This window comes from Anarrhichthys ocellatus, unplaced genomic scaffold (genome assembly GCF_004355925.1).
Source record: "Anarrhichthys ocellatus isolate YVR2014 unplaced genomic scaffold, GSC_Weel_1.0 scaffold196, whole genome shotgun sequence".
In the NCBI taxonomy this organism is placed as follows: Eukaryota; Metazoa; Chordata; class Actinopteri; order Perciformes; family Anarhichadidae; genus Anarrhichthys; species Anarrhichthys ocellatus.
Genome location: NW_022280226.1, coordinates 2,245 through 11,729, shown reverse-complemented (window position 1 = coordinate 11,729; position 9,485 = coordinate 2,245).

Below are 9,485 nucleotides of genomic sequence, written 5' to 3'. Positions count from 1 at the left end.
ACAAAAGAGGAAACCCCGTATATCCGGTGATCATTTTTCAAAAGAAAACTCCAGTTTGGCCACAACTTGTTGCGCACATTGAAAAGGAACACGCCACTTTGACTTCGCTTCCTTTAGTGAACAAGAAATGACGGCGTTTTGATACTTTACGTCATAAGAGACAAGTTTACAACTGAATGGAAAACGTCGGATTTTATAAACTTGCAGATTTTTTTCTGTTGCAATTGAAATGTTTTGTTGTAGTGTAAATTTAAGTTCCACGATGGGTATGTTTATTCCAAGTTAAAATCGTAAAATAATGTAGTTACAACGTTTTTACAAAACATGTGCCTCTCAGCAACACGTGGTACACATAGTCACTGAAGGACAGCGAGGATAGCCCAACTACTAGTGATTTTCTGTTGAAAATCCGGTAAATTAGATCAGGTGTGCCACACATAAAGTGTGCTGTTCTCTACAAATGGATTTAGTAGGATGACCTCTCGTGGTACAAGGCGAAAAGTACATCTTAGAGCAGAGACATTAAAACCACTCCAGGGCACGCTGGTATACACGTTATTCAGTTTTCTGTTGTTGTTGTTTTTTCAATTGGTGACAAACATTTCACAGTTCCCTTTTTTCAAAAGTGTTCACATATCTCACTTTACTAACATCCAGTTCAGCACAACAGTTCATTTAACATTGAAAATGCACTAATGCAACCAAAGCACTTAATTTACTGCTATTTTGATTGACTTCTAATTTATATTCTATTCTTACTTTAGTTTTTATAAATTTCTTATTATTTTTTATTTTCTGTATTTATCTGTATTAGTGTGTCCTTGTTCTGCTGGCTGGAAGAACCGAATTTCACCCGGCTAGATAAAGGTTTATCTTCTCTTGTGTTTTATTTATTAAGCATAAACCCATATTCCCTGACAACAAAAATAACAGGCACTTATATATTAATTTTCATTAGTAATTCCAGTAATGCACTGGACAATCATACATATTTACAATACTTAATTTCATAGGAAAGCTACAGATATGAAAACACAGTGTTAGTTAATCCTGTCTTCCGCATTTGGCCACAAGTTCTCATCCATGTCACACCGTATGTCCTCAATCGACGTCACCTTCTCCAAACATATATGCAAATTGATTGTAAAAGGTAATTTATAATGTTGTTAAATTTCCGTGTCTGATATGGCATATCCCAATTATCATGCCAGTCAAGAGTTTTGACCTTTATGCTGAATTTAGACTAAATGATGGTATTAAACTGTACACTTTCAAAACACAGCAGAGAAACCACCCTACTGAAAATCACAAATGACATACTTCTCTCTGCTGACTCTGGCTTCCTCACCATCCTCATCCTCCTTGACCTCAGCGCCGCCTTCGACACTATCAACCACTCCATCCTCTCACGTTTCCAGTACTCCTTTGGAATAACTGGCACTGCCCTCTCCTGGTTCACCTCATATCTCTCAGACCGACATCAATTCATTGCAATAAACAACTGTAAATCCTTTACCTCCCCAGTCACCCACGGTGTCCCCCAAGGTTCCGTGCTTGGTCCCCTCCTCTTCATCATTTACATCCTTCCCCATGGACAAATCATCTGTCGCCATGGTCTCGATTTCTGCTACGCTGACAACACCCAACTCTACTTCTCCTCCAAGACCATCACCTCAGTCACCCACTCTACTCTCACCACCTGTATCGCTGATATAAAATCATGGATGCAACAGAACTTTCTCAAACTGCAATACTCATCATCAGCCCTAACTCCCTCACCCGCTCAGCCTTTCTCTCTCAACTTTGATGGCTCAATTGTCACCCCCGCCACCCATTACATTACAGTCATTTAGCAGACGCTTTTATCGAAAGCGACTACAATTCAGATTCTATCACATTTCTACACCGTAGGCACAACTACGGGAGCAATTTTGGGGTTAAGTGTCTTGCTCAAGGACACATCGACATGCGACTAGCAGAGTCGGAGCCGGGGATTGAACCGCCAACCCTCTGATTGAAAGATGGCCCTGCTATCCACTTAGCCACAGTCGCCCTGCTGTTGTAAGGTCCACAACCTCGGTATCATCCTTGACCCCACCCTCTCTTTCCTACCCCACGCCAACCACATCACCAAGACTGCCTTCTTTCACCTCAGGAACATTGCATGCCTCCGACCCTCCCTGTCCTCTGCCACCACCGAAATTCTCATCCATGCCCTCATAACCTCCAGACTCGACTACTGCAACAGCATCCTCTATGGTTCTCCCAACAAAATCCTCAATAAACTCCAATATGTTCAGAACTCTGCCGCTCGACTGCTCACTTCCACCCGCCGCTATGATCACATCACCCCGGTCCTTCGCAACCTCCACTGGCTCCCGGTCAAATACAGAATAGACTTTAAAATACTACTCACCACGTACAAAGCCCTAAACAACCTGGCCCCTCCCTACCTTTCAGATCTCCTCCCCCTCCACGCCCCAACCCATTGCCTCAGGTCCGCCAGGGTAAACATTCTGAAGACCATCAGGACCAAACACCGGACCTGGGGTGACAGGGCCTTCTCAGCTGCTGCACCTCCCCATCCACATCCGTGAGGCTCCCTCCCTATCATCATTCAAACAAGCCCTCAAAACCCACCTCTTCAAACTCGTGTTCACCTGCTAACCCCGGCACCTTACCCTCCACTACATGACTCATTCCGCACAGCTTCTCCAGTTTGCTTTTTTACCAAAATGTTCTGTTTGTTTGGTCCTCTGTCTTTCTTTTTTTTCTTCTTTTTTTTGTTTTGTTTGTCTGTTCTGTTTGTTTATGCACCATGTAAAGTGTCTTTGGGTACTTAGAAAAGCGCTATATAAAACTAAAGTATTATTGTTATTATTAGCTGAACATCAGCTCCATCACAAAGAAGGCTCAGCAGAAGATGTACTTCCTGAGGCAGCTGAAGAAATTCAACCTGCCAAAGACAATGATGGTGCATTTCTACACAGCCATCATTGAATCCATCCTCTGCTCCTCCATCACGGTCTGGTACGCTGCAGCCGCTGCCAAGGACAAGGGGAGGCTGCAGCGCATCATTCGCTCTGCCGAGAGGGTGATTGGCTGCAATCTGCCATCCCTCCAGGACTTGTTCGCTTCAAGGACCCTGAAGCGAGCAAGAAAGATTGTAGCCGACCCCTCTCACCCTGGACAAAAACTGTTCGTGCCCCTCCCATCTGGCAGGAGGCTGAGGTCCATCAGGACCAAGACCTCACGCCACAAAAACAGCTTCTTTCCATGCGCAGTCGGGCTCATTAACAGAGCCCGGGACCCCCACTGACTCTGTCATCCCCAGGACATATTCCCACCGGTCACTCCCCTGCATCCCTTCTATTACACTCGACACTTTTACACTACACTTACATCTCACTTGTTTATAGTCCTGTCATCTGTTCGTTGTTTATAGTCCTGTTATCTGTTCGTTTGTGCACTTTATTTTATATCTTACTTTATTTTATATCTCTTGTAAATTTTAATGTTTCTACTTGCACTGATTTTTGTTGATTGTTAAATGTTTGCACCTCCCGTCACGCCAAATTCCTTGTATGTTCAACATACCATGGCATTAAACGGTTCTGATTCTGATTCTGATTCTGATTATTATTATTCATGATCTGGTCAATCAATAAATATATTGCTCTTGGTTGTTTCAACTTTTTCTTTTGTCACGACCCGGCTCAAAAGGCCGTAACATGAGGGAGACAAGACGAGTTAAAAGTAATAAATATACATTTATTTAAGGAACCAATAACTGAACTAAACTAAAGAAACAATCAAAACAAAGCCGCTGCCAGGTCCTCCAAACACGAGGCAGGGAGGAGAGGCGTGCCAGCCAAAAGCTGTGTCTCAATTCAGGGTCTGCATCCTTCGGAGGCTGCATTCGTAGACCGGTTGCGTCACAGCGCTGCGACTAGTGCTGTCCCATTTCGCATTTTTGTTGAAGAGTCCTTCAATGCAGCTGACGAATGCAGCCTTCTGGTCCCAGATTTGGAGGACACATCTGATGTATCCTTCGCGGCCCACCATATCCCAAGATGCATTGCTTGCCGGTGCGCTATTACCGGCAGCTCGGCTGCCTGCATCTGACCGTAGTTAGCCTTGTAAAGTAACTTTTAATAACTTCACTTTCAAACCTCAGAGGTTGAATAATATCTTACTGAGTTTGTGATGATTTTACAGATGATTTGTACTTTATATCATGTACATAAACGGACCAACGTGAGCTCAGGTAGACAGGTTGTGAACCTGAAATATCACTTTAAATCCGGTAACGTTTCAAACGTTGAGATTAACTACACGAATACACTGAATTTGAGTATTTTTGAGTATCTTGTTTTGTTACAGAGAGCCAGGAGCTGAGGGGAGAACGATGGACAAACATTCAGCAACCGTAGCTTTGAATTAAGACATTAGTCCATTTGTAATATCTCCATTTGACCATCCTGTACTTAAGGTTACAGTTACATTAGCTCTCATCCTGTACAAAGCCTTCACTAATAAGACAACCAGTAGATCCTTCTGATGTGTTATTGTTGCTGTCACAGAGATGACAGTTGTGACTGTCATCTTTTTATTTTATTTATTTAAATTGACATAAAACATCCATGTAAATGATTTCTATGTGAATATGTATATATTCTGCTGTGTAAAATGTGTCAATCTTCTAAATTTGCATCCCTGTGTGAACATTATTGATAAATGTTTCTCTTTTCATCATTTTCTCAATGTGATTTGGACAATTTTGGAGAAAGTGTGCCTGTGATGTGGGGGGGGGCAACTTATTTAATAAATATAAGTATATGCACATGTGTTACTGCAAGTTAATAAACACATTTGCTGACATTTGTTTTGCTGCTGTTAATATTAACTGTCTTGATTGATTTCCTCTGCTTTAGGATCGCTATATATATATGTATGTGTGAATGAAATGAAATAAAGTTATTGATATTGAATTAATTAAATTACAAGAAGTATAACTGATTGAAAATTGTTATTAGTAACTGATTTAATTAACTGATTATTAATATAGAAAAACAATATTATGAAAAAGATCTATGAATTAATTATTGAATATATTATAAAAAAACTGATTAAAACACTCAACTAAAACCTTTCCAGTATATATACTGAATAGGTTTTAGTTTAATGTATTTATATGTATATATATTTATAATCCTGCTGAGCAGGGATTTTAGGGACGGGAGCAGCTGTTGACGCTGTGGCGTAGGCCGTCTCATTTCGTAGACCACACGGTCTAGCCTACGCGGTCCTCAAAGGACGTGGCCCACGTAGACCGCGAAGGCTGGGTCCTCTGAAGGATGCAGCCCCTGAATTGAGACACAGCTAACGAAGAGGGTGCTTCTCTATAGCTGGCCACTTCCAGCAGGCGGGGCTCGTTAGCTGCCAATCAAGACAAACTGAGAGGAAACAGACACAGACCCCTGGTTGAAGGGAGGGGTCGTCACACTTTACTAATATTGTTATTGTACTTATTTTACAGATGTTAGGTTCAAGAACCTCTCGCAACTGTGGGGGAGACCGCATACGGTCCAGCCTTACCAAAAAGTCAGCCGGTTTCAATTATAATCAAAAGTAGTTAATACTACAGAAGCTAAAACAATTGCAAAGTGAAGTACACTATTTACAGTATCTATAGATATGTATTTACAGCATCGATATAGAAATATGATCCGCGCGGAAAAGCAGTGATACACATCACCTGGATGAAATGGGATGAACAGGCAGAATGCTGTTTCTGAACTTCGTTATATAGTTCGTAAAAAGTAACAAAATGTCCGTCTTAGTTTCTATTGGCTAAATCGAGCTGGCTCCTCCTTCTCGCATCAGCCAGCCAGAGGACCCCCCTTGGCGTGTCCCTGTAAATGCCTGTCTTAAAATCCCTGTCTGACCCTTGGCAATTCTTCACAGTTTAATACATTCAATGACTGTCTTTTATGGCTTAACACTTCTATGATAAACATACTGTAAACATACTATACATTCGATAAGGATTTGCAACTCTTGGCAAAAACTTCACAAGCTTTACAAGCATAATTGGTATAGCCCAAGTACTTGCTAACATTTCACTATCCACATCTAAGGTGCTATGAATTCAACTAAGAAACACTTCTAACTATAAATTCTAAAACACACCTCTAATTATAAATTCTAAAACACACCTCTAATTATGAATCCTAAAATAAACCTCTAATTATGAATCCTAAAACACTTCTAATCATAAATCTTAAAGCACACTTCTCAACCTAAATTTCCTACACAGACTCCAGAGGGTTGTATTCAGCAAGTTTCCAGGTTTATCAGACGGATCAGCTTTTTGTACATTGTATTGTTAATGTCTTTAACAATGTCTTAACAAAGCGTTTTGAGATTGGCATCTGGCTGGGTTTGGGCTGACACAATCTCTTGTAGATGATTATAATTGTGACACTGTGATACAAGACACTTTTGGTTAACATTGTAATGTTTTTGTAGTGTAGTTATACACCAGACAAACAACGACTTGAACAGCAACAGGCTTTTATTCTGAGGCTCATACACACAGTGTTACCGCGGTCTAGCTGACTGAATGTATATCTCTTGTACCACCCACCAGGTAGCGTGGTTTTACTGGGAACATCACAATGCCCTTTTTTATTTTTAAAGAAATACCAACATAAAACTTGACATACTAAAACTAGGCTTGCTCATTCATATTAATCAAACTTCAACAACTAAATTTACTGTACTGAACAGTGTACTCATCTAGAGGTATGGCAGATCTGTATTAACGGTATCCCTTAACACAGTGGTTCTCAACTGGTCTGGCTGCGGGACCCACCATCACCCCTTAATGACTTCTCAAATTTATTTAATGAAAAGATATATATAAAAAAGTTATTGACTAATACATTTTAGAACTATAAATGATTGGAAATTAGTTATTAACATAGAAACTGATTGAATTATTAACTGATTATTAATTTAGAAAAACTATATTATGAAAAAGAACTATGAATGAATTATTGAATATATGATTGAAAAACTGATTAAAACTAAAACCTTTACAGTATATATATATATATCTGTATATAGCTGGTGACGCAAACAGGAAGTTCTCTGTAGCATAGGCCGTCTCATTTCATAGGCATAGGCCTTCGTGGTCCTCAAAGGACACGGCCGACGTGGACCGCAAAGGCTGGGTCCACCGAAGGATGCAATTGCTGGATTGGGACATAGGCAGTGTTTACAGTGGAAACAGATACCGGGATCCAAGTCGAACCCACCAATAGAAACACCTGGCTCATTCAGCAGCGTATGACCCGCCCACTACATCCAAACTGAACTCGTAGCTTTTCTTTTTGAAAGCGTAGCTTTTCGTTTTGAAAGCGTAGTTTTTTTTTTGAAAGCGTAGGTTTTTTTTTTGAAAGCAAAGGGGGTTTTTTGCACCCAAAAATTCTAATTTCATCAGCAAAACTAACAAATAAATTATTCTGAGTTCATATATTTCCACTTACAAACTTGATTTTTGATTGCAGTGCGAGAAATTTGCTGTCAAAACATTTTTTTTGTTTGCGTAATAAAGACACAAATATACCTTCATAATTCAGCCCCTATGTCTCTATGTAAGAAGAGAGGCCCGAGGTCCTCTAGGTAGACTTTGCAGATTAAAGTAAATGGGGACGATATTGTTGATTGTCATAGTCTTCAACCAATCAGATCCTTAGTTTGACATGTTGGGCGTATTCTTTGACGTGCCACTGGCACCAAGGTTTGCAGGGCCGAGATCCTTCTGGCACTCTGTGGCACTCTGTGGCACTCAGCGGCACTCTGCGGCACTCAGCGGCAGTCTGTGGCACTTCAGCGGCAAGCGTCAGCTGTGGCAGGCGAGCGGCACCCGTCAAGAAGCTGCGGAGCTGAGGGGGCGGAGCCACATTTCCTGAGAACACACATTGTTCTTGTTACAACAGGTCAGCTTCCGTAAATCAGTTTTATGATTTTAGTTGAGTCACCGGAGCCACCCGTTCTCTGTATGCATCCTTAGAGTAATTGTTGGAATGCTGTTAAGCATTTGTTGGAATTCTTCTTCTTATATTTCTTCCGTCCCACCTCTTCTTCTTCTTCTTCTTCTTCATTTTTTAAGCTACAGAAACCATTCAACTATCAAAATGTTCAGCTCTTTAATGACATTTCTGCTATGACTTTTCATATTTCTATCTCTTATGCTTTATGAATTATTAAACTTTTTGCAATTTTAATTTTGAATGGGATTTCAATGGAGAAAATGTTCAAATCCTCTTAAACTTCTTCAACTTTCAAATCCTTCAACTTCCTCATATTTTCAGCTACAGACACCATTTCAACTTTAAAATGTTGAGAAAACCCTGATCTATTGCCACATTATTCAGCTTTTTGATACATTTTTAACTTTCTGAACTGCAGCAATTTAACTTTTATGATTTTTCAGCCCTTTTCTGACTTTATAATGGGTGTGTCTTGCGCAGCTTAGAGTGCGTGATGTCACCGCTAGAGTGAAGAGCAGCTTGAGATTCTTGCGAAAAAAACATTTGTATTTTGCCACTGTGTCCACAATCTTCACTCTTCATGCATAATTTCTGAACGTAGAAGTAGCTAATCTTGTCCTTGTCGTAGACAAATGACTGTGGAATCCCACAGATTTACACATTTGGCACAGAAGCCTGTAATTGAGAGGAAAACCAACTTTCTGCTCCATAGAGACCAATGTTAAATTTTGCTTCAAAAACATCTTCCACAGAACACGGTACCCTATTTGTAGATCGCTAGTTCAGCCACATTTTTTACACTACAGACACAATTTTTACAGGATCTGTTCTTCAACTCATCCTTCCTCTCATTTATTAATATTGGAGCAATAGGAGCTACGGTTATGGGAGTTTTGAGGATTTGTTTGAGAGGTGTTTCCCTGTTTTATCTCCATGAAAAGGCTGCAAGGACACAGGTGTTTCTGATTAAGCTAATTAGTGATGTTGATAAACACAGACTCACAGACACACATGCACTCCTCTCTCTCTCTCTCTCTCTCTCGCTCTCTCTCTCTCTCTCCCTCCCTGTGTGTCTCTCTCTCTCTGTGTGTGTCTCTCATACAGTCATTCAGGTCTTAGAGACTTTTAGAGGACCCCCCCCCATTTTAAAATAAAAGCCGCACACACATGATTTAGAGATATACGTGATGCAGCTCAGCCAATCAAATATGGGTATTCTGATAAGTTTCCTGATTCGAGTGACATTTACACACACTGTGACACGAGGAAAGACATGGCAGAGCAGGACAATAGTCATGTAAGCTGTAAATGATAAAACATAGGACAATCTCCAAATGAGAAAGATTGCCAGAGAGATCAGAGTCACTCATTCACTCATCCTCTCTCTCTCTCTCTCTCTCTCTCTCTCTCTCTCTCTCTCTCTCT